Below are 24,994 nucleotides of genomic sequence, written 5' to 3'. Positions count from 1 at the left end.
TGCAAACAAGTGCAGTTCAACAACTCCTGCTCTACATGTAGCTGCAGCATCATTTCCTTGTTATGAAATGAATCATGCTTTCATTCTTCAGACTGTTACAAAAAAAAAAAAAAAAAAAAAAGGAAAAGCGTGACTGTGAACTACATTCCTTTTTCCTTGCATTCAAGAAATTAAGCTAAAGCTAAAGCACTGCTGAACATGGAACCAATTATTACTTTATCTGCTACCCAAGGAAAACATATTCACCAAGGAAAAAAACGCCACATACATGCTAGGCAAAGCTACCTCAAAATCTGTAGACTTCTTTTTTTTTTTTTTTTAATTCTTAAAATCCCTTAGATCCCACCTCTTTTTCTCCTGTTTCCTGTCATTGCTATAACAAACCTTTTTGGCGAGCAAACAAGATTTCTTTTGTTGCACTGAAAACTTTGCGCATGATTCATTTTTTTTCTTAGAAAAAGCTTCAAGCCAAATATTTTTTTCAGAGCCTTTTCTTCCTATGTCCTCTCCCCTCCCCAAATCCTTTTTTCCTGAGGGACATCCTTGTTCATGGTAGTCTACTGTAAACAAAAGAAAGATCATATCAAAGTAATTGCTTGAAATATAATTGATGACAGACTTCTTCACATGCAACACTTAGCAATGTCTTTGCATGCACATAGTACTTTTGCACACTTTGTTAATGCCTGGAAACTAATCATCCTTTGGAAGAAAATAAAGGACAAAAGGAAAAACACACAAGTTCATTACTTAAGAGAGCTTGGAAGCTTGTAAGGTACATCCGGTGCTTTTCCAAACATGGTTTGTGTCTGCATCTCACCAGTTTCTTCCAGCAGATTTTGGTATCTTGCCCCTTGCAGATTTTGTGTTTGAAAGGTTTTATCATCCACCTCTCCATATGCTATCACATATTTCCTGATAGTTTTTTTTTTTTCACAGCATACCCAGAAGGCTGCTTTGGGGGCCTCCTGTTTTTTGATCCATCTGTAATATGTTTTGCTTTCATCCATTCCTATTTGGAAGTCTGTTTTCTTGTTCATTTTTTATTGTTTCCATTCATGGTTTTAAAAATTGAAATAGGTATTGTAAGAACAGACAGACAGGAGTATTTCATCAACTGTGGGCACCTCCACCTTCCTCTCTCCATATCCACCTTACTCTCCATATCCAGCTGGGCTCCATTTTAGCACACAACCCAAATCTCCCACAAGGACAAGTCAAGACAATTTGCAGTAACAGGAAAACTAGCTGACCTTAAACTGCATACTTTTGTTACTACTAGTAGTCTAGCTGCAACAACAGGTACTGTTTTACCATGATACATCGTGACAAAAAGAGGTACAATTCCAATTTTTTTTTTCATTATTTGAGACTAGAAGTGGCAAAAACAAACCAGAAAAAAAGAAAAGAAAAGGAAAAAATATAAAATAAGGATTTTGAAACAATTTTGCTCAATACATTTTGGTTCTTCACAAAATGTGGCTTGTGTTATTCATCATTAATACTCTCACCTCTTCTCTTGTGTAAAGCTTATATCTTCTTCCTCCAAAGGCTGCTTGAACTAATTTTTCTATCATGCCAGAAGGACATCTTGTCCAGATAAGACTCAGTGGAGATTATGAGTATCTCTCAATCTATGGATTTATGGTTTTTGATAATTCAGCATGGAGAAAATAAATGATGACTTGTACTTAAGTACAGGAATTCATGGTTAATGTATATAGGCACATGATGTTGCTATTGTACTTCTTCACTCTTCCCCTTCTGTGTGTTCTACTCATCCACATTCAGTCTTAAACTGAAATTCTCATGCTTTGAGACAGTGGTTATATGAGACTAAGTATAATAAGATGCCAACTTTGATCCAAATCTGCTTGTTCTAGCTCACTGCAAATAATAGCAACAACAGTAGTTCAAAGACAGTGGGTGGGATCTTGTCCATGTAACTTAGGAATATAATTGCACTTTAATTATGGACTCTTAGGGTGAAATTTCATTTCATGTAAACTTAATTGTTTGCTACACAGATGTCTGCATTTCAGCTATTTATTGAGGTTCTCTTTATATTTATTGGAGAAAAAGAGACACTTAGAGGCAAAATTCTGATATGTTTTAGGATGAGATGCATCACTCCCTCTAAGGGAGCAAGAGGAACTTTGTTGTGATGGAACACAGATGAGTTCAGGGGTTTCTGCCTCACTAACCTCATGTTGTTTACATGTGGAAGGCAGGTGCCTAGGAGAAATGCAATACCACTATGTGACTGGTGCCTCAGACAGAGCTTTCAATAAAGTTATGAGTACCAGCTTCTGATCTCATGATGATGAAGGTTTTGATACTGATGGAAATACTTTGAGAAATTTTTCTGTGACTAGTTGTAAGACTATCACAAACATTAGCTGGAGAAGAAGAAAAGAAGCTCTTAAAGAAGTCGGGTTCTCTGATATTCCTCAGAACACATAGTCTAATACTTCTAGTTGGGCTGAATACACAATGAATTATTTAATAATTAAAATAATTTTCCTTTGCAAATGTATGTCTTTCTCACAGATCCCTTTTTTCTATTAGGTAGGATAGACGAAACATAATTGGCACAATCTTTGTAAGTCTAGCAGTATTTTGTGAAATGCAAAAAAGTTTATTAGGCTTACATGAATTTTCTTTCCTCAGTGTGGAGTTCTGGCCGAAATAAAAGTTTATAGTTGTGATTGTGGACATCTGCAAAAGTTGTGGAAATCAAAACTGGTGTGACCAAGGGGCAGATATTACTATGAGAGCTGCCTTTTGTCCTTCAACTGTTTTCAGGGCCCTGGTTACATTTGTGGCAAAGTATGTATCAGCAGATCTGTCCAGTGGATCATTAATTATCTTTTTTTCAGCCTGTTCCTGAAATAACATCATTGACCCTCTTGGTCGTATTCACAAAACATGCAGAAGGTCATTTCAGAGTTAGTGTCAAGTGTGCAACTTTGTTTCAGACTTGTAAGAATCAATTAGGAATAACTTGGCAAATTCAGTAACTCCACACTATCGTAAAAAACACTAGAACAAAAAAAGAATTATGCATTGATTTTTTAAAAATGTAAATATTTTCACAGTTGTGTGGATCTAAATTAAGCTATTTTGAACTCAACTCCCCTAAATGAAGACCCTGCTAGTCATTGGAAACTTGAAAATCTGATCCTAAATGACAATGAATTGCCTGACTATATCTCTCCTTTTCCTAGAATGGCAATAGTGTTCATGTTTGTGCTGTGGACCATGAAGAGCAGCAGTTTCTTAAGGACTTCTTTCTTCTTATCTACAAGTGACCCTAATGCCTTTCTCTCATTAATATGTTTTTCTTTGACCATACATATATTATTTGACAGGAATATGGAAATGTTGGTTGGAAAGATGCAATTTAATTGCACCTAGTATAATTAGAAGGGCACGATAGCCATATAAAGACAGGGAGTAAAAATCACACAAGAGAAGAAAGATACATGGCTTTGATTTCACCCTCTAATTAATTGCATGGCCCCAAACCACAGCTGTATACCATGAAAGAAGGCTTAAAAGTGATTGTGTGATGACAGTTATGTAGCCATTACTCATTTATCCCAAAGCAGCAAACTTATGTTCTGCAACAGCTTTTTCTAATATATTTTATATTATTTATCTGAAATAAATTGAAATAAATACAATGGCAGCAAGTTCCAAAATATAAGTAAAATCTTTACAGACATATTTTCTTCTGCCTTGGAAAGGATGCACATGTTCTTTCTGCAGTACTTCACTAATTCAGGCCTGCTCAGAATTTGTCAACAAAAAATAACAAAACCTAAATTTTTACTCATTGCTTAACAAATTATCTGAAGTGATTTTTTTAAAAAAGATGAAATGGGAATGAATGACTCTGAAAATATTTGTTAGTTTGAAAACATAAAATGTTAGTTTGAATTTGCCTTATCTTTTTGTGGATTAATCTTATTAGAGAGTTCTCTTATTACTGAGAACTCTAGATTTAAAGCAGCTCAGTCTTCTGTAGTCATACAGTTTTCATTCCATGGGTTAAAAACAATGATGTTACACGTTCAGTCTGCTGATAAGGTCCTCAGAATCAATGAAGGAGGGTGGTAAAAACAGGCAAAACCTCACTTATGAAGTGGAGGCCATTTTCCATTGAGAGTTGTCAGGCTGAATATGGGACGTGTGTGTAAACTGCAGTCCAGACATACCTCTTATTTCTGGAAATGTGTGATAAATCATGCATACCACTTGCTCTAGGACTTCACCAGTAAAACCATTACACAATTTTTTTTAGCTTTGTGCATATCTAGAGAAGTTGTCTGAAAACCACATATAAAGGGAATTAGGTTAACCTTCAAAGATTAGGCTATAGCAAAGAATTGGAGTAATTTAACATCATTCATATGTGCAACAACATATGGACATTGTTCTATTTAGGTGCTTGGTTACCTGGGCGCTTCTACACAGTTTTCAAAGGTGGTTCATGATGTGAAGGTGATTTCCGATGAAAGTAAACCACACAAGCCATTTAGTTGAACTAGCCTTAATTTTAATATTTTCCCCCCTTAGGTCTTTCATACTTAAACAGTTTGAGCAATATGTAGTAGTTACCCCAAGAGAGAATTAAAAAAAAAAAAAAAAAAAAAAAGGAAAAAAGCAAAAGAAAAGAGAGAGAGAAAGAGAAAGCAAATATAAGGTTCCTTCCAGATTCACTCAAAACTGAAAGGCATTTCACAAAAAGTTTCCATTTTGTTCTTTTTTTTCATGCAAGTGTTTGATCAAAATGTTTGGACACGCGAACTTTTTTTCCTTTTCATCTTTTCTTTTTCCCCTTAAGGTTTCACACCTTATTTCCCTAATATTTTGCTGTAGAAGCTCGATCATGTTTTTGACAGCAAAATCAATCCTACAAGATAGAAAGGAGAGGAGAATCACAGCACCTCAGCCAAGAATGAAGCATTTAGATGAGGTACCTAGCAGAGGAGTGTAGTTGCTTTGAGGCTTCCCTCTAAAAGCAGGCACAGAAGGGAGATGCAGCTATCTCCAGGGGAGCAACCTCCCACGGGCAGTCAGGTCAGGGCGAGTCACGGGCTAGAGCTGCCTGTCCCCTTGGCTCCAGAGGAAGCTTCAGCAGCTCCTCTCCTAATTTAAACACCTTGGCTATGCACTTGTGGTTCAGCAGGATGAATCTGAGCCTAGCGGCACACTGCAGAAGGATTAAAGAACATTTTGGCTCCTTTTGTTTATAGGGCTTCGCTGGTGAATGAAAGTGACAAAAAATGCTTATGTACACATGTCTAAAACACGGTATCTGATATAATGTTGGGTAAATCCCTCTAATCCTGCCTCATAACAAACACGTTACACAGTCATGCTCAGCATTACTTTAGGAATGAATTCTGAATGCGAGATCATATTCCTCCAAAATCTGTAAAGCTACAAAAGTTCAGAGGATTAGGTTTGCAATTTAATCTATTTACAGCTCAGTTAAAATGTACACCCATTTGAATTTGTCTGATGGAAATACTGAGCATGACTCACTAGTTCCATAATTTGTATTTTATTAAACCCTGTCAAAATACGATTTATGGCTAACCCAAGACAGCCTTGAGACACGAAAGCAGAAATTTTTTGTAGGTGTTATATGACAGATGTTAGTCTGAGTTTGTTTCTCGTGTGCACAATTCATAATTTGCATGAGAATAAGCACTCTGATTTCAGCTAATTGATACGTGCCTCTAACTGTCATGTCAATCTTCTCTGTGGTAGGGCAGACACCTTCAATAGCACGGGTGCCATCCAAAAGTAACATTGCAAATGAACAGCCGTGCTCTAACCTGCCACCAGTTTCAGCCTGCTGCTGAGGGAGTTTTAAATTCAAAGGATCTCTTTTTTTCCTCACAGCCCTTAGAAGAACTATACTGATCTAAACATGAACTAAATACTTCACACTATTCCTGAGCACACGAGCAGGGTTTGCTAATATAGAGAAGATAAGAATAGTAGGACCAAGTCTGAAAATAGAGAGGGTAGGACGTCCCAGGCTCAGGTATTGTTTGGTAAGGATGAAAAGGGCCTTTCTGAGTATTCAGGGAACCAGTCATCTCTAAAGTATATGATGAATGGTAGTCCAATTTTAATTACTGGTACTCTAGCTATACAGCATTTGAAATTTTCTACATGCCACCTTCTAAAAGTAGGTTTCTGAAAGAATTCTCTCCGTAAGTGCTGTAAGGATCCAATTAGAGGCAATTGCTTGATTTCCGAATCCTTTTGATCAGCCTTCGGTAGTGGCCCACTTCTGAATTCCTCAGGAGCTTTCAGCTTCGTTGACAGTCCAGAAATAATGCCTCGGTAGGATGTCACTTGGTGCTCTGAGCTCTGATACACCCTCTATTCAGGCACCTGTACTAGACATTATCAGGCCACAGCAAGGGTCTTTTGCTAACAGCAATAAAGCTGGCCGAAAAATAGGAGGACTGGAATTGTTAAGCACTTTCCAAAGCTTCAGCTTTTCAAAGACAAACAGCTGAGACCTGTCTTCAGAGAATTATGGTGTCTTGCTGAAATCAATAGAAAGCTCCAGTTTTTACCTTTTTGTATGCTTAGGAGATTCAAACCAAAGTATTCACAATATAACATAGATATAATTCTCCTTTAAAAGGAACCTACAGAATAAGCACTGCACATCTTCCTAGAAGAGTGTGATTTACATCGTTATGTTAGAAAGGAGTGAGGAGAATTCTGCTTTTCTTTTAGCCATTAGGCAAACAGTGGGAATAACCCAAACACTTTTTGTAATTAGATGGAACAGGTCAATACCATACCCAGTGAAATGTCCTGCTCTGTTCACAAAATCACATTTCCTACATTTTCACTGCATAGTTCTTTCCTTCTTAAAGACTCCGGTAATAAAGAGGCTGGGAAAACGTACAGATTTCAGCAGTCATCCTGGTTTCAAATGGACAATATTGGGCTAAATATAAGAGTCCACAAATCAGAAGAATTCCAAGACTTCTGTCTTTAGACTGATGTTTTCTCCTGCCTTCAGCTGATAAGAAGACACCACTTGCAGGATATTAAACACCCTCTAACTTGGATATAGCACCTTGGCTGCTACCTCAGTATTGCACATATCTGAGATTACTTAGTGTTTTTAAGGAAAGAGGCAGGCCATATGAAAAGTCCCAGCCTCTGAAAATAAAAATTTAAAAGAATCAGTTGTGTGTGGCAAATACTGCCTCATAGTATGCCCTTGAAGATTAAGACTAGCTAAGCAACCATCCTTTCAGAAGTGAATGTGTTTTTGGATTTTCATCTTGTGGAAAAGTAATCTTTGAAACATAGCATAATTCTTTTTTCACTTGCCTTTTTTACTGATGACAAGCCAAACCAAAAATCTTGTTATTCTAAAAGTTTGGCAGGACTCCGCGATGCCATAGTACTTCAACAAAAATACATTTTCAACAATATTTTCCTTCAGTTTTCTTAAAGTGTGAATGCTATACCATGTAAATTTGTCAGGTGTTTGTGAAATGTGTGTATTTAACTGTTTCCTTTCTATAAAAGCATATATTATTTTTACAGCTGATAGTAACTTTGCTTTAAGGGTGTTTTAGTTCCAATGGGAATGAAAGAATAGGCTGGTCAGACAAGTTAGTGTTGTCAATATTCTTACAGCAACTTGTTTTAATGGAGAGAGCTCCTGTAGGATTAATAACAGTAACAAAATAAAATAGTTAACATGTTTGTAAGGTTTTACATCTTCAATGCCCGTGATATCTAACCTACATGTGAATTAATGACGATCCATGCAAGTACAAGGAGCTATAGCAATTTACATCAGCTGAGAGTGTTATAGAATCACAGAATCATAGAATAGTTTGGGTTGGAAAGTACCTTTAAAGGTCATCTAGTCCAACCCCCCTGCAATGAGCAGGGATATCTTCAACTGGATCAGGTTGCTTAGAGCCCCGTCCAACCTGACATTGAACGTTTCCAAGGATGGGGCATCTACCACCTTTCTCGGCAACCTCTTCCAGTGTTTCACCACACTCATTGTAAAAAGTTTCTTCCTTATATCTAGTCTAAATCTACCCTCTTTTAGCTTAAAACCATTAACACTTGTCCTATCGCAACAGTCCCTCCTAAAATGTCTGTCCCCATCTTTCTTATAAGCCCCCTTCAAGTACTGAAAGGCCACAATAAGGCCTCCCTGGACCCTTTCTCTTCTCCAGGCTGAACAACCCCAACTCTCTCAGCCTTTCTCCATAGGAGTAGTGTTCCATCCTTCTGACCATTTTTGTGGCCCTCCTCTGGACCTGCTCCAACAGGTCCATGTCTTTCCTGTGCTGAGGACTCCAGAGCTGGATGCAGTACTCCAGGTGAAGTCTCACCAGAGCAGAGTAGAGGGGCAGAATCACCTCCCTAGTCCTGCTGGCCACGCTTCTTTTGATGCAGCCCAGGATACGGTTGGCCTTCTGGGCTGCGAGCACACATTGCTGGCTCATGTCCAGCTTTTCATCCACCAGTACGCCCAAGTCCTTCTCTGCAGGGCTGCTCTTGATTCCTTCATCCCCCAGCCTGTATTGATACCACCAGGGGTTGCCCCGACGCAGGTGCAGGACCTTGCACTTGGCCTTGTTGAACCTCATGAGGTTCACATGGCCCCACTTTTCCAGCTTGTCCAGGTCCCTCTGGATGGCATCCCATCCCTCAGGCGTGTCAGCTGTACCACTCAGCTTGGTGTCATCTGCAAACTTGCTGAGGGTGCACTCAATCCCACTGTCTATGTCATTGATGAAGATAGTAAACTGAACTTGTCCCAGTACGGACCCCTGAGGGACATGACTTGTCACCAATCTCCATCTGGACATGGAGCCATTGACCACTACCCTCTGGATGTGACCATCCAACCAATTCCTCATCCACCAAATAGTCCATCCATCAAAGCCATCTCTCTCCAATTTAGAGAGAAGGATGTTGTGAGGGACCGTGTCAAAGGCCTTACAGAAGTCCAGACAGATAACATCCATAGCTCTTCCCTTGTCCACTGATGTAGTCACTCCATCACAGAAGGCCATTAGGTTGCTCAGGCAGAACTTGCCCTTGGTGAAGCCATGCTGGCTGTCTTGAATCACCTCCCTGTCCTCCATGTGCCTTAGCATAGCTTCTAGGAGGATCTGTTCCATGACCTTCCCAGGCACAGAGGTGAGGCTGACAGGTTGGTAGTTCCCAGGGTCCTCCTTTCTACCCTTTTTAAAAAAGGGTGCAATGTTTCCCTTCTTCCAGTCACCAGGGACTTCACCTGACTGCCATGACTTTTCAAATACGATGGAGAGTGGCTTGGCAACTACATCAGCCAGTTCCCTCAGGACTCTGGGATGCATCTCATCAGGTCCCATAGACTTATGTATGCTCATGTTCCTTGGGTGGTCACAAACCCGATCTTCTCTTACAGTGGGAGGGATGCAGTCCATCCACTCGAGAGGTGTGGGAAGAGAGGGTGTCAGTGAAGACTGAGCGTCCTGGTTTCAGCTGAGATAGAGTTAATTTTCTTTATAGTGGCTGGTATGGGGCTATGTTTTGGATTTGTGCTGAGAACAGTGTTGATAATACAGAGATGTTTTAGTTGTTGCTGCACTAGTCAAGGACTTGTCAGCTTCCCATGCTCTGCCAGGTGCAGAAGAAGCTGGGAGGGGACACAGCCAGGACAGTTGATCCAAACTGACCAAAGGGCTATTCCATACCACAGGACGTCATGCTCAGTATATAAAGCTGGGGAAGAAGAAGGAAGCGGGGACATTTGGAGTGATGGCGTTTGTCTTCCCAAGTAACTGTTAGGCGTGAGGGAGCCCTGGTTTCCTGGAGATGGCTGAACACCTGCCTGCCCATGGGAAGTAGTGAATGAATTCCTTGCTTTGCTCTGCTTGCGTGCGCGGCTTTTGCTTTACCTATTAAACTGTCTTTATCTCAACCCTCGAGTTTTCTTACTTTTGCTCTTCTGATTCTCTCCCCCATCCCACCAGGGGGGAGAGAGTGAGCGGCTGCGTGGTGCTTAGTTGCCAGCTGGGGCTAAAGCACGACACTGAGGTAAAAAAGGTGTTGAGTACCTCAGCCTTCTCCTCGTCCGTTGTTACCAGTTTGCCAGTCTTGCTCATCACGGCGGGGGTACACTTTCTTTGACCTTCCTTTTCTGGCTAACATACCTGTAGAAGCCCTTGTTGTTATTCTTTGCATCCCTTGCCAAGTTCAGCTCCAGCTGTGCCTTGGCCTTCCTCACCCCATCCCTACACAACCAGGCAGCGTCCCTATACTCTTCCCAGGATGCCTGTCCCTGCTTCCACTGCCTGTGCATTTTCTTCTTGCCCTTTAGTTTGATCAGGAGGTCTCGATTCAACCATGCCTTCCTTCCCTGATTTTTTACACCTGGGGATCGAGAGCTCTTGCACTCTATGGAAAGCACCCTTAAAGATCTGCCAGCTCTGTTCTGCTCCCTTGTCCCTGAGGGCAGTTTCCCAGGGGTCCTACTGACTAACTCCTTGAAGAGCTGGAATTTTTCTTTCTTAAAATTCAGGGTCCTGACTTTACTCTTTGCCTGACCCATACCCCTCAGGACTGTGAATTCCGCCAGTGCGTAGTCACTGCAGGCCAGGCTGCCTCCAATCTTGATATCACTGATTAGCTCACTTGCGTTGGTGACCATCAGGTCCAGTATTGCATCCCGTCTGGTAGGGCTATCTATTACCTGGCTTAAGAAGTTATCCTCAATGCATTCCAGGAGTCTCCTCCTTTAGGAGGAGAGGAAATGGCCTCAAGTTGCGCCAGGGGAGGTTTAGACTGGATATTAGGAAATTCTACTTCACTAAAAGGGTTATCAAACATTGGAACAGGCTGCCCAGGGAAGTGGTTGAGTCACCATCCCTGGAGGTTTTTAAAAGATGTTTGGATGAGGTGCTTAGGGACATGGTGTAGTGGTGGACTTGGTAGTGTTAGGTTTATGGTTGGACTTGATGATCTTAAAGTCTTTTCCAACCTGTATGATTCTGTGATTCTGTGATTCTGCCTACAGCTTTTCCAGCAGATATCGGGGTGGTTGAAGTCCTCCAGTAGGATGAGAGCCCGCAAGCATGATGCCTCCTGTAGCTGGAATAAGAAGGCTTTGTCAATAGGCTCCCCTTGATGGGGCAGCCTGTAGTAGACACCAACCACAAGGTTCTCTTTGTTGCCTTGGTCTCTGATTCTTACCCGTAAGCTTTCAACCTTCTCGTGGTTATTCTTCAGAGACAACTCTTCACACTCCATCCATTCCTTGATGTAGAGGGCAACACCTCTGCCCCTGCTTCCTCGCCTGTCCCTTCTGAACATCCCGTAGCCATCGATAGCCTCACTCCAGCCATGGGATTTGTCCCACCAAATTTCAGTAATGGCAACTAGGTCATAGTTACAGTTACATTTATAGTTACATTTTAAATTAACATTTACATTAAAAAACTTATTTTGTGGGAAAACTTTTCTAAATACAATCCCAAAATGTAAATGGAAGATTATTTTAGGAAAACACAGATGAGTTAGAATAAATGACTGGGACAAATACTTCTTCTAAGTAAGTCTGTCCTGGCTTAGCCAGCATACCAACAGCTTGTTCTTTAACATCTTGGTCTTTCTTTGTGACCTAGTGGCAATCTAGTATTCAAAAACAACCTTTGTTATAAACAAGTTTAATTTGGTCATAAACAAGTTTAATTTGATGAGTCACATACTATTAAATGTTGTTTTACAATGCATCTACCAAGCTAATATGAAGGGACTCTTCAGCTACTCCTACAGACTTTTGAAATAACTTATCCCAATTCTTCTCTGATTTCTGTTAGTATAAATTAAGAATAATATGTTGCAGAGGTGTAAAAATTGCTTAAATGAGGATGTAATCAAGGTAATATTGTAGGGGTTTTTTTTGGGGAATACTTTTGGTGAGTACATATGCTGTAGATAGAAATGTTATCTTTTTCCTGATGCAGAATTTTAATAGATTCTTTGTACCTTTCTCAAAAGAGTGGAAGTTTAATACTGAATATTGATACATGAAAGAATTAAATCTGTGTAAGACTTTGTTAAACTCTCTTTTTGTCATCTCAGTTCTGTTAGATCATGTCATCTCAAGTATTTAAAAAAGCCCAGTTAGTAGAACTGTAGTGTGGTTTTTAAACCAGCAAAGTACTGAAGTACATGACCAGTCACACTGATTTGGGGAAGATGATTTCCTGAATGCTGGTACATTTCCAATGGGGCAGCTTGTGTGTTTAAAAACATGCATGACTGTAAGTGCTTTTCAGATCTAAGGTTTGAAAAGTATATTTTGTATTCTATACTCTGCATCCACAATTAGAATATTTCAAGAAATTTCCTGGATTGGTTTAAAAAAGAAAGTTGTTTTCCCAGATTTTCTACAAGAGAAACTTGGGCCTGTTTTCCCGGAGAGAAAAAAAAAACAATGAAGTGTCAATTAAAGGCTAGCTTCCCTACAGCAATACTATATTTGGTCAAGCTCCATGACTCATTTTTCCTAGAAATACTACAATGATATCACAAAGTCCGTTTCCTTCTTGCTCCAAGTAAGTTTAGTCTCCCAAATACATGAGGATTTCAGTTTTCTGAAAGTTCTTTGATTTCTAATGCAGCAGTATTTCATTGTGCATTGGACATGTAGCAAAGCAAGTGTTAGGCAGCTTTTCTCTCACTGTAGCAATTTTAAGCCTCTGTTTTCTCCACTGGTGGAGCCAAAAGTTGTAATATCAACTCCAAATATAGCCTATGTAACCTTTGTACAAAGGTCTAAAGTGAAACTTTGTGAAAAACAAGCATACCTTTTTTTTAACATCCTGTAAAGATATTTATGTACATCTTCCAGTTGTGTTTGTTTCTAAAAAATCCCATCTCTCAACCAAAAAATTAACTTGGAGGCTGAATTTTAATTTTTCATTCTGTAATTCAATACAGCTTAAACTTGTATAATAGGGGCATTCTGGGATAAAATACAAGCCTTCACGGTTTGCCCAGCAATGGGTATACACAATTGCTAGCAGGAACAGGTTGCAAAGCAGACCTTTTGCCAGGAATTGAAGGAATAGTGTGGACAAATGTGATAGTATTCCTCAAAAGAGTTTAGAAGTCCTCTAGCAAGCCTCCTTTTGTTATTGAAGAAGCCGTTGGAGCCTGGTGGATCAGTCGGGCACTAGGCAGCTAAACTTTGTGAAACCGATAGAGACAATTATCTGACTGTATCTGTCTAGTTTCCCCTTATGTTTACGGGCTGAGAGAGGAAAGACACAACAGTCAGTGATGGTGGGGAGGACGTAAACCAGGAATACAGTGAGTGTCCTTGGAGACCTACTGGAAGTGAAAGTATAGCTGCAGCCTGCAGCAATAGGACTGTAATGTATGCTTAGCAGAGGAAAAAAGTATTAGAGCCTGGCTGTTTAGCAGAACTTTGTGTTTTGTTCTAAGTCTGGCCTATTGCTTTGAAAGACAGTATCTAACATTCACTGATAATTATGAGGCTAAAATGTACCACAAAATGGCTCCCACTAAGTGACCAGACAAAGCATTTTCTGGGATTTTGAAAAGCATACAGAATAACCGCTTTACAGTGCTACCAGTGAGTGAAGATATTTTCTGCATTCACTGATTTACTCAAACTGAGAACAAATAGGTTTAGTAAGAGAAAGATACTGAAGATGTTAGTGCTGCAATAACGGTGTGAAATCTGTGTGGCAGACCACTGGGGGTCAAACAAAAGCACAGCTTGGAGCACTGTCAAAGGTCAAGTGCTTATGTTTTGGGAAATAATCTCATGACATTAACTGTTGTCAATTCTGTGATAAATATTGTGGAGTCTGCAAGAAGTTAGGGCTTTTAGAAGATGTGCAGGTCAATACAAAAAGCACAATCACTGTTATATAAGGGTGATGCCAGAAGATTTCAGCGTCACCAGTTTACAGATGAGCGTGGGAAGCAGCTGTGTATTTGACAATAAATTGTTATATGGATTCCTTTATGAGGGGAAGAAACAAGACAAAACATAGAACTTGATAAGGACCTTTCTGATCTGTTCTGTCACAACAAGGTTATTAATACCTACTTAACAGGGAGATGTCTCAAAAGCAACGGAGTGTTTGATGCTTGCAAAAAGGAAGTCTTATCTTCCAGAAGTATTGCAGAGAAGATCATATAGCTGTACATGACATGTACTAAACATCTACGTTGCGGTCATATGATCATGAACAACATTACTTGGTAGAGAATAACCAAGAAAGAGTCTGTTGAACTGGCAAATGGAATAGGATTTAAATTACTTAACTGCAGCCACCTAGGTATTAGGGACTGGTCTAAGCTGGTTTCTAGTTTGCCTCTACAGCTAACAGGGAAGAAAATATTTGAGGCTGGGAAAAGGACCTGATGTTTGCGGATGCCTGTCTCTTTCCATGGACAGTGGCTGATATACCAGATGGGTGTGCTGCCATTCAGAGGGACGTGCAAAGTTTGTAGAAATGCGCAGAAAGGAACCTCATGAAGGTCAAGAAAGGAAATGCTAAGTCCTGCACCTAGGGAAGAACAACCTCACGCACCAGTACATACTGGGGACTGACAAGCTGGAAAGAAGGTGAGGCCAGGCTCTTTTCAGTGGTGTGCCCAGTGACAGGATGAGAGGCAATGAACTGAACAGAAATATAGAAAATTTTGTCTAAAGGTAATAAAGAGCTTTTTTTACTGTGAGGGTGGTCAAACACTGTAACAGGCTGTTCAGACACTCTGTGGAGTCTCTTCTGGTGGAAATATTAAAAACCTGACCAGTCATGGTCCCGGGCAATGTGTTGTAGATGACCCTGCTTTGACCAGGAAGGTTGGACTAGGTGATGTCCAGAGGTCCCTGCCAACCTCAACTGTTTTGTGATTCTGTGTAAGGAGCTCCTACCTAGCTCAGTAACTAACTGGGATGCTGAACTTTTAAAAATTAGGGAAGATGGCTTTCATGCAGAATATCTTCAGCTTTGGAAAAACAATCAAACAAAATTTGGACAGGGCAACCAATGGATTTTGGGTTCATATTGCAACTTTTACACACATGAAGACAAAAATTGATTATGAAGAATGAATGATTACTGAATTTTATGAAGTTCCTCAAGCATCTCAGTTAGCACCTTGATACTACTAAAGATGCTTTCAAATCTTAAACTCCTGTAAAACTGTGAACTTATCTCAAAGACTGGACTGCATGCAACACTGCAAAAGAATCATTAAAAACAATGGGGCCATTCATATTTGTGATGGGTTCTGTGCATATGCTTGTACTTTGCATGGAACAGAGAGTGAATAATTTCTGAGTATTTATCCAAAAGCAACTCTGGATAGACCTAACTGTGAAGGAAACTGAAGACAGGGACAAAAAAAAGATGTGATGTAATACTTGTCAATTTATGGAGTCTTTATATTAGCTGTATTTTACAAAGAATATAATTTAAGGTCTTACCAGAATTTACTAGTTATCAGTCTACAGAAGCACATATGTTTTCAGTTTTCATGTAAAAAGAAGATACCATGCTACTGAAATCTTACTGAAATACTGAACTACTGAAATTAAAAATAGATATTTAAGTCGTGGGCTAGTTGGACTAATGTAGGCTCTGCTTCACCAAAACCCTGCCTACCTAAAAGCAGAGACAGGGGCAGTCCACTCTTCTTAATTAAACAATGTCAGTGCAAACAGGTGGAAAACTCATCTGAAGATATGTCATGCAGGTAGGTGAGCCTTGCTCCCTATAGAACATAGGCAATTCTAGAGGGTTGCCTAGTCCACCTGAGTTGGTGCCTAAGGAGTACAAGGAAGGCAGCACATCATCTATCTATGGTGCAACTCCAGCCACAATCAGCTGAAGCTGGGCTTACTCACAATTTGTTAAAATTGAGATAGGTTTTTCCATGCCAAATGTCTCTGGTTTATTGAGCTTACCTACCACTCTAGGTTGTGGGAACAAATGTAGTAGACCTACAGCTACACAAATCAGCTCTGATGCAGGAAGCAACACATTTGCTTTGCCTAATCAGCCTTTCTTCTTGCCCTGAGATTGGGCAAGGAGAAAAGGGTTAGTCCTTGTGAAGCTCCGTGCTAACACAGACCTGTTGTTTCTAGAGCTCAGGCTAGTGTACTGCTGCACAGCACTGCACATTGTTGTGGGGAAATGCTAGCAAAAGAGCTGGCTCGGGCATCCCTGCATGCCACTGGCTGCACCGTGTCAATCTGCCTTCTCAGTGCTGCACAGAAACCTGACAGGCAAAAGTAGCTATTGAACTCAGTCCTTCTCAGTGCTTAGTTAAATACAGGTTGTTCTCTACTCTCAGTGCTCTACTTCATTTTCTCTATATTTCCAGCTTTTCACAGGAGCAAGGTTTGGGTCCTAGAGCCAACAGTCTCTCTTGCTGCGGTTACTTTTTCTCAGCTCACAGACCAAAGTGTTTTCTGACATATCCTTTCCCCAGTGTCATTTTTGACAACAGCTGAACTATTTTAGCCATGTCTTCCTCCAAGAATTCAGAGACAGATATCTGGCCTAAAAAATTGAGCTTGAACTGCTGAATTTGACAAGTGTACAACAAATGAGAAAAGGCTCTCATTGTGAAACATTGTAAAATGATTTTCCTCTAGCTGGAGCTGCTGGCTCTGCCTACTGTATTCTTTTGGTTTACTGTGAGGACTCTAATTTCATGCATTTTGATAGGAAGCAGTAATATAAGAGTTAAGAGTTGATCTCTGGCTCTAAACAAGTGTAGATGAATAAGTCAGTTCTTTCCTGGTGTTTCCGTCCTTTTTTAATTTGCAACTAATTAATGTGTACTGGATGCTTTCTTTCATTATAGAACCACTTCTCTCTGCTTTCATATCACCTATGGTATTTAATTCATTTTTAAATAATTTTGTTCAGCCATGGTTAACCCTTGCCACCACAACATCTTAATTTCCTGCCCTCCTCTGAACCACCCACGTGCTACAGCAAAAAGAGTCTATGTGGTTTTATCTTCATTTGCAAAAGCATCTGGTCTCAACCTGTTCCTACGCTGAGCATTTCATTTCATGCTGAGAGTGTTGCTCCACTTTTGTTTTATCATTCTAGGCTCTAAGAAGCTCCCGATAGACCGCAAAAAATCCCAGCAATGCAATGGAAGGAACTAGCTCCTTAGCAGCAATCTAAACGCCTTCAGGCGTCACTTTTCGTCTGCCGCACAGCACGAGGCTTTAGAGATTTCTGGCAATTAAAACAATGCTATTAAGGGCCATGTCAGATAAAGTCTGCCATGTCTTTACTATCTGAGGACTCATTACCTGGGTTGTTCAAAGTTGATCATACTGTCTGCTTTGAAGAGAGGGAAGCCCAAGCCTGCAATTACTTATCTACATGTTTGAAGCCTGATAAGGCTTGGTTTTCTTTAGCACCTCATTCACTGAGAAAGAAGCATTTCTAAGATTTATAGTTTTCAGATTTGCATTTTTTCAGTCTTTGCTGATGGCAATATGACCTTTTTCATATTTTTTTCCCAAATTGTAGACAACTTATCATATCTTAAATTGGTGTTCTGTCACATGATTAATGCATCCCCCCCATCTCAAGCTCCCCAGCGAGGGGTTCAGCCCTGGTTACTGTCATTTGTTACTGAGCTGCGTCAGTGCTGGGCTAGTACAGTCCTAAGGTTTGACTTCAGTTCCCTTACATGTGGTCTGTAAGGTTGAGGAACTAGCGACATGTGTTCCCAGCACCGCAGCAGGGGAAGGAGTTTGCTGATGGAGCAGTAAAAATGACAGTGTAATAAATATGAAATCTGACTGTGAAATGCTGCAGAACTATGTGATGATAGTGAGTCAAAACAGCAGATAAAATATAATTTTAAACAGCGAAGAATAATGGTAACATTAATAGGTGTAGAGTAATGCACATTGGAAAAAAATCTCCTCTATTATACATAATTGGTGTAGTTAGCTCTGAGGTAGTTATTATTACTAATAAAAGGGATCTTGGAGTGTCTCTAGTCAGAAACCTCAGATCAGTCATCATCAGCACTCAGAAGCAAACTGCATGATTGTCCTGGTTTTGGCTGGGATAGAGTTGATTTCCTTCCTAGTGGCTGGTGTAGTGCTGTGTTTTGGGTTTTAGTATGAGAATAATATTGATAACATGCTGATGTTTTGGCTGTTGCTAAGCGGTATTTACACTGGGCAAGGACTTTTTTTGGCTCCCCATGCTCTGCCAGGTGCCCAAGAAATGGGAGGGGACACAGCCAGGATTGTTGATCCAAACTGCCCAAAGGGCTATTCCATACCATATGACATCATGCTCAGTATATAAAGCTGGGGAAGAAGAAGGAAGGGGGGGACATTCGGAGTGATGGCATTTGTCTTCCCAAGCAACCATTACGCGTGATGGAGCCCTGCTTTCCTGGAGATGGCTGAACACCTGCCTGCCCATGGGAAGGAGTGAATGAATTCCTTGCTTCGCTTTGCTCGCGCGCACGGCTTTTGCTTTCCCTATTAAACTGTCTTTATCTCAACCCACGAGTGTTCTCACTTATACTCTTCTGATTCTCTTCCCCATCCCACCGTGGGGGTGGGGGGGAGTGAGTGAGTGGCTGCGTGGTGCTTAGTTGCCGTCTGGGGCTAAACCACGACAATGATACAAAGTGTTAGGAACAAAACCAAAAATGTCACTGCAACACCCTATGAATCTACAGAAAAACAAATTATGAAAAGTAATGATGGAGAAGTATATTGGCCAGCTCTCATTCAAGTCCTAAATAGATTATGACTGGATAGCCAGAAAATGGATGACTGAAGAGGGATATGATAGTTGTATATAAATTGCACTGAGAAAAGTTATTCATGATTCTTATAATACCAAAAGTAGGAGGAACTATATGAGGTTACCAGGTGGCAGGAATAAAACAATCTGGAAAAGGTTCTTGTTCACACTACATTTACATAAATTGTGGGACACATTGCTCTGGAACACTGTGATTGTCAAACTTTGCCTGGCTTCAAAAGCAAAAATACCCATTAACCACGGGTTGACAACTCAGGTGCAGGGAGCCCCTGAGCGGCAGGTCGCTGCAGCCCGGGAGGTGCCAATGAAGCACTGCTGTGCACTCATCCAGATCCCATACATTCCCACAGAGACTAGTAAACAAAAGTTTTTTTCTGGGTAGGCCAAAATGGCAGTTCTGCTGTCTACTACAGTAATACATGCCACTTCTGGTATGTGTGCCATGGATTTTACATCTCATCCCTCTATTTTGCTTTTTTTCCCCTTTAGATTAAGGATATTAAGTCCTAATATGATGAGATCAGAGTGCCAGAAGGTGACAAATTTTATTGTTGGCGAAAAAAACCCGTAATTCCTAACGTAGGCTTGAAAAAAAGATAATATGAACTACTGATTACTATTGCTTTCTTTTTTTAACAAATGCTGTTGTTTTCAGTTCTGAAGGTCTCTCGTCAAATGTCAGTAGTGACAGGTGACATTAACAGAGTACATCAGCCACTCAGCTCATGCAAAGCTGTTATCTAATTTTTTTCAAGGGCTCATCCATTTGTACCATTTACAATATCATTTAAAACCACTTTTTTTACTTAAGTGGACAAAATGGCTTATGACTTGAAGAGAGAGCGTGTGTATTACTGAGAAAGATACTGATTTAATCTGTGTTAAAGATTAAATGACAACAATCTATGACTCTTATTCATAGATATAGTGCTATTCCCTTTGGCAAATAATTTGAGAGGAAAGGTTGTTTAAACTTCTGGACAAGTCACCAGACTGGTTTTAAACGTCTGCTTTGCCACAGACTTCTTGTGTGTTGCTTTCTAGCTGAAAAATGAGGATACTACTTTTTCTTTTCACCTCATTTTCAACAATTTCTTTCTCCAGTCCGTCAAGACTATTTCATTATGTGTAAGAGCAGCTTTTATCAAGACGGAATCTTGATCTTATTTGAGGTTCTTAGGTATTTCTACAATATCACTGGTGTGAATAATTAAAATGAGTAAAAATTTGGCTCTGGTAGTTTTGCCTTTCAAATGTATTAATTGAACATTTTTCTGTCATAGGACAGAGTAACTGAGAACTGGAATTCTCTACCAAATTTACAGTATTGCAAATGATACACATGCCAGCTGAACACAAGCATCTGAAATTTATCAGAAATCCATTCAGCCATGTTTTTTGTTGTATTGGAAGAATGATACAACTGAGCAGTTCTGTAATTTCATCAGCCTCTTGGATATAACCTAATTTAAAATTTGTTGTACTGAGAAATATTTATTCAAAGATTCAGGAAAACAATACAGAATGTAAATCATTAAAGCCACCCTCAGGTTATATCTTTGTATTCTATTAACTTTGTACAATGACTCCAGGTTTTATCTGTTTTAGTTTAATTCAAATAAAGGAATGAAATGCAGCTATTTTGTTCTGTAAGTTTTGAGAGAATAGAAGCAATAAAGTGTATAATCTAGCAGAGTTGTCTCTTTTGATTTTATGTGTTTATTTTCATGCAGTTTTGCATTAATAGCTTCATGTATTTTTCCGTGTTGTCTAATAGAGATTTAGCTCCCAGTTCTGTAAAAGCCTTGACTAGAGGCACCTGACAAGTCCCACCAAGGCCAGCCTAAGCCATATTTGAAGGTAAGTAAACTTGTGTATGAGTCTATGCAGTCCATCCCTCTCATTAGCACCTTCCTCCCACGTTGCTGAGTCTCGTGACCCATCACTGTTTTTATGTCTCACTGAGCATGCAGTCCTCAACACTGCAATGTTGAACTGCTGCAGCCCAGCCTTCACCAAGCAGATTCCTTTATGTGTTTCCAGAGATGATTGTTCCCACAGCAGCTGATGTTTCTTGTTTCCGCTGAACTTTGTCTTCTTTACTCTGCTTCTTTTGATGACTGTCTCAGTTGCTTCTTGTCTGCCTTTTTCCAGCCACTCCAGATCTCCCCATGGAAACTTCCCTCCGACCCTGCAGCGCTGCTTGCCAGCAGCTCCTGTCCAGTTTTCCTCAGAGCCTGCCCCAGCTTCCCCACTTCTAATGTACAACCCAGACCAACATCTTCCTCAGTAATCATGCCCCCGTGGCTCTTCTCCCTCCTCTCTGTCTCGCCTGCTCCTTCCCCTTGCTCTGCAAACAGCCCTTCTCCTCCAATCCTACGCAGCTCCACTGCTCCTCCCAGGAGCTTGTGGGGGGGAGTAGGCAGTGTGGCAGGTCATGTCTGTGACAATGGCTTTTGTTGTCAGAAGCTCTGTTCCAATATCAACACGTTTGGCACAAAATATACAGAGTTTGGAGAAGAGTATCATGGGCCTGATCCAATTTCCATCGAAGTCAGTGGAAGTCTTTGCTCTGACTTCAGTGGGTGCTGGATCAGACTCTGATGGCTGGTGACTAATGCTTTTTTCATTGTATATTTCATAATGCAAATATCCACAGAGGAACATGACCCAGAGAAAAATAAGGTACTTATTTTTCAATATTCATTCCCAACTCTTGGCAACAGCAGTCTAACACAAATATTGTTTTTAAGTGCTATCCAAGGAGCTTGTTTATCTCTGTTCTTCACCTAGCAGCCTAGAGAAACAAACTTCCAGTTTAGAAATCTGTTCGACTAAGGCAACTTTTATATGAAAATAGACTCACTGAATCTTTGGTAAAATCGAATATATATTATCTTTTACTGCCAAGCTGAAACTCTTTGCTACCTGGGCTCCCTTCCTACTTCCAATAAAGCTGTCACTTGCAGTACACAGGACCATCACTTCGCTGCTGACAAAACATTTACTGTGGACTGCATCTTAACCTTAGCCTGCATATTTATCATGTTAATCCCTACACTTGGAATCTGAAATTAGGGTATTATCTTGACCAAAATAAATAGCAGTTAAAAAGCAATTGACATATTTTCTTCCTTCTGCAGGCATATTCCTCATGTAATTTGGGGCATATACTGTAGAAATTATTAACCATTCAAGTTAGTATCAACTACTACAAATAATATAGATGTTTTCCATCCTTACTACTCTACTATATAGTGAGAAACACTTGTCTGTGGTACAGTAGGACACAACATGTGAATATGAATGTAAAATCTACAGCCACTTCAGTAAAATGCATAATGAAGATAGAAAAAAATAATCCAGGCTCTCCATACACTTAGATTTAGCCTCTAGTAATTGGCAGCTAATATCTTCAAAGATTTCATCTCTACTAAAGATGCTTCTGGCCCTCACAGGTTATTAAAAAAGAAAAGAAATAATTATGTCTCAATCTTTGTCTCCTTAGTTCTCTATCTATAAAATGGGAATAACACTGACACCTAATCTTAAATTGATACTTTAAAAATAAGTGGATAAATGTATCTATGAAGTACCCACAGTTAAGGGCAAGGTCATATCCAGGATATAATTAATAAATTTGTCTATATTGCAGACTTTGGATTAGCAATGCTAAAAAAACCTAAGCAAAGAATAACTAAGTACCAAGAAATAGTGGATATCTCATTCAGTGGATAGGGGAAAAATAGAATTTTGCAGTGTGGTAGAATTATGATACATTTCATCATGAAGATTAACACTCATTGCCAAGCTAGGTTCATATTTTATATTTCATGAGTGCTTACTTTATATTCTTAAAATCCTTTTAACTTGGAGTGGGGTTGCCCAATTAGTAGGTCAGAGAGAGGCCCTCAGGAGATGTCACCTTGCCTGTTCCTTGGCACCCTGCTCCTGCAGGTTCCTGGGGGAGGAAGGGAGCTGGCTGTACCCGGGACACACCGTCCTGGCAGCGGACACCCTTGTTCCCCAGGGCTCTGCAGGCAAACACATGCCCATGGCGGATGCCGTGTCTTTTCCTGTGCGTGTGTTCAATGGCTTTCTTGCATCAGGGCATAAAACCAGAAACTTTGGGCATTCCAGACTGAAAATAATGCCAATATTTACTGAATTTTAATTTTTATGAATATACCTTAGTCCATTCTCCTAAAAGAGAATATAAACTTGCAAATTCATATATTAGCATTGAAATGAAATAAGAAAGATACAGGTGTTAAAAACAATATATGGAATGTGTGCATATGTCTAAAGTATTGTAGTACCCTTAACGGTGAACTTCAGTGGTATCTGTGCAATGCCAAAGTATAAAACTTCAGTATATAAAATACTAAAACTGTGAGAAGATGGGCCTGTTTTCTCCATAGAAGTTATCTTTATCACTATAAATTCATGTTAGCATGTTTTGTTAGCCTTTTTCATGAGAATAAGATTTGTGTTTTCTAATTTATTGTATTGATTGCACAATGATGAACTACTTTGGCCTTTTCAATATGCTGTTATGGGATTGGTTATCCATTCCAGTTCATTACTGCAAGCTACTTTAGTTTAAACACGGAAGGAGTGGAAAAGCCAGCCAATAAAATGACATAGCTGTAGAAAGGTTAAAGAACTATGCAGCATTCGACTAAAGCTGACAAGCACTGAAGTTTGGATTTCTCATTCTTATGACAAAGATGGTAATGGGAAGAGAAAACAGCAGTATCTAATCCATTTTTATGACAGTGATTGTAATTAAATTGGAAAGGATGTAAAAGCAACCTGTTGTTATTATAATTTATATATCCTTATATTAAAGCCCTTCCTTGATTCTTCTAATTTAGAGTCAGTATACCAGTGTAACCTTTGGACAGTGATTCTTTGGGAAACATGCAAGATGATATATGCAGAGCACTGTGTTATAAAGTGGCTTATATATTTCTAAAGAGATTCATATCTACTGATATTAATATTCTAGACTAGAAAATGAGTTGTTTAAAGTATAGGTAACAATTTTACTGCTTGATGTTCCCCAAAGTGAGCACATATGTCATATGAATCTTTTGTGAATCATTATTCACAGCATTTAATAGGATTGATCTTTACTTTGGAGTGACCAGTGATTCTAGATTCAGGAGTTTCTGTCTTCCATTAACTCAGACATTAACTTTTCTTAAGAAAATGGATTATAAAAGTGAAATGAAATGATAGGAATCAATCATTTTTATCACTATGGTAATATATAAAGGAACCCACTTCCTACAGAACTGAATGAAAACGTAGGGCTGACTAAATATTTCACTATGAAAAATTAAATTTTGATTGAAATAAGGTTTTTAAAAAAGAGGCTGTCCTACATAGAAAATGTAAGGTTTTAATTAAATTTATCATTGTGATCTATATACTGGCATAAAGTTTATTTTTCATAGACTAAATAAAGGTCGTGTTTGGCAAAGTAATTTCTTGTATCCCCTACACAGAGATTTCTAAACAATTCCTGAGAATTAATGACTGACTAGCTATCATTTAAAGCCTCAGTCATTAACAAATTTTCATCATATGTTCACCTATAAGCATAGGTACAGAAGATTATTCATGATGAGTTAGCTCAGCATCTGTCAGTAACCAGAAGCGGAAGCTTATGGCAGAGCACAAGGAATAAGATATCTATACAAGTATAAGAAATGTCTGTGGCATGAAATGTCAAACACAAATGACATTTGAGAATGGCCTTAGATACTCATACAGCTGAAACAGCTGAATTTATAGAGGTCTTACTGTTCCTAGACATATAGTATAGCACTATACCTTTTCCTCTCTCATGGGTGTGTGGATCATGCTGTTTATGTCAGTCCAGTCCTCAGCCTAATGTTGCTGCTGTTCCCCTTTGGCCTCAGAGTTTATAACAGCTCAGTACATTACTGTATGAGGACCTACCAAGTTAACTGGAAACATTCTAGGAGAAAAGCAATTTCATTTTTATCTGGTATTTAATGTACTTATCTTGTATTTAGTCTTGCAGATCACAGTGTTTGGGTTGCAAGCAGCTATATACTAACTATCATTTCTCTATTTTTTAATTT

Source organism: Ciconia boyciana, chromosome 3 (assembly GCF_034638445.1).
Source record: "Ciconia boyciana chromosome 3, ASM3463844v1, whole genome shotgun sequence".
Lineage (NCBI taxonomy): Eukaryota > Metazoa > Chordata > Aves > Ciconiiformes > Ciconiidae > Ciconia > Ciconia boyciana.
Note: the sequence above shows the minus strand (reverse complement) of the source record.